This window comes from Choristoneura fumiferana, chromosome Z (assembly GCF_025370935.1).
Source record: "Choristoneura fumiferana chromosome Z, NRCan_CFum_1, whole genome shotgun sequence".
In the NCBI taxonomy this organism is placed as follows: domain Eukaryota; kingdom Metazoa; phylum Arthropoda; class Insecta; order Lepidoptera; family Tortricidae; genus Choristoneura; species Choristoneura fumiferana.
The window spans coordinates 42735589-42737399 of record NC_133472.1 but is presented as its reverse complement, the minus strand read 5'-3'; the positions used below and the strand labels follow the sequence as shown (position 1 = coordinate 42737399).

The 1811-nt window shown below is 34.3% G+C and overlaps 1 protein-coding gene across 1 annotated transcript in view; it reads right to left on the bottom strand.

The window, feature by feature from the left end:
* LOC141437435 (uncharacterized) overlaps positions 1-1811 on the bottom strand; it is a 63414-nt gene that overhangs the window by 21161 nt on the left and 40442 nt on the right. The gene's annotated exons all lie outside the window — the stretch shown is intronic.

Genomic DNA, 1811 nt, shown 5'->3' with positions numbered 1-1811 from the left:
AATTTCGGGTTAGTTTCAGATTTTCTAAGTTATAGTACTAGTCCGCCGCTAAAAAGTCAATTGGATGTCCCAATGGTTATCTATTGTTTGCCGAAAGTTATATTGCTATAAACTAGCTGTCCCGGCGAACTTCGTACCGCCTACTTAACAGGCAAACAATGAATGTCGTGATAACTTTAGCTAAACAATGTAGGATTTTACTGACGTAACTGAATGAGTATAAATAAACATTACGTTAAAGTTTATTAGAATAATAAGGATTAAATAAAACAAAGTCAGGTTAGGACACATTATTATAAATTATTATTTCCAAAATTTATATTGTGGTTTTCATTGAGGTTGTGTTGTGATGTGAACAATACGGTATTTGACTATTTGTATATGTTTTATATATTAAAACTACACAATGCCTGTTATCGAATAGAAAAACAATTTTTAAGCTACCTTTCCAATAACAAAGTTATAAAGGTTTGAAATTCAAGATTAGACAGAGAAAGACATACTGGCATGTGACGTCACACGCCAGTACCGTCATACTTGCTGCATAGAGAAAGCGTTTGAAAAAGAGACATGTATATAGATTTTTCAAAAAAATCACTATAAATCCTATTTTCCACCGATTTAAATTTTCTCTTCGCTAAACACTATCTGTATATCTATATTTTCATAATAATTTAAGATATGGCAAAATCAGGAGTTTGTCAAATACCGTATTGTACAAAATTCAAGATTCTAAACCCAGTGCTGAAATTCAAGATTTTTCCTTATCCCGTGAGAATATCGGGATAAAAAGAAGCCTATGTGTTATTCCAGATGTCCAGCTACCTACATACCAAATTTCATGACTCTAAGCTAGCGGTTATTATTTCGAGATTTTATCTCTATTGTACCTTTTTTTGACAAATTTTAAACCTAAATTGCTAAAAGTGGCTCCAAAGCGGTAACGTTTCGTGTGCTCTGCCTTCCCCATTTGGGAATACAGGCGTGGTGTTTTTGTGTGTGTGTATCCCTATCCCGTGGGAATATCGGGATAAAAAGTAGCCTATGTGGTTGTTATTCCAGAGGTCCAGCTACCTACATACCAAATTTCATGGCTCTAAGCCCGAGATTGTTATTTCGAGATTTATCCCTAGGTATCCCGTGGGAATATCGATAAAAAAGTAACCTATGTGTTATTCCAGACGACCAGCTAGCCACATACCAAATTTCACGGCTCTAAGCCCAGCGGTTGTTATTTGAGATTTTATCCCTATCCCGTGGGAATATCGGGAATAAAAGTAGCCTATGTCCGTCTCCTGGTTCTAAGCTACCTCCCCACCAATTTTCAGCCAATCGGTAAAGCCGTTCTTGAGTTATAATGGTGTAACTAACACGACTTTCTTTTAGTTATATATAATTTCATTTTCCCGAAGTTCATATGCCCAAGACTTCATTTGCCCGAATGTTTACTAGAAAAATTATTTGATATATTTTTTATTTTCCCGAAATTAGATGCCATAATGATACGAATGCAATACGTATTGTTTTCCATATTAATGTGCTGTGCAATAATAATATTTATAGAATATTCAAAAGCCATACTAAATAGTGTTTTATTTGATTATGATTGATTAAAATTGCTTTTTTCTATTACTAATCTATCTATTATCTTTATTATCCGGGCTGCTATAAAAAAATACTTAACATCGAAGGCCTAAACGCTTCTGCACCTAAACGAAACGTTGTTTGTTCAATGAATATTGTTGAAACGTTTGTTGCCGAATGATTGAATACCTATTTTTGCGGATCAGTAGTCCTCTTGACCAGCGATC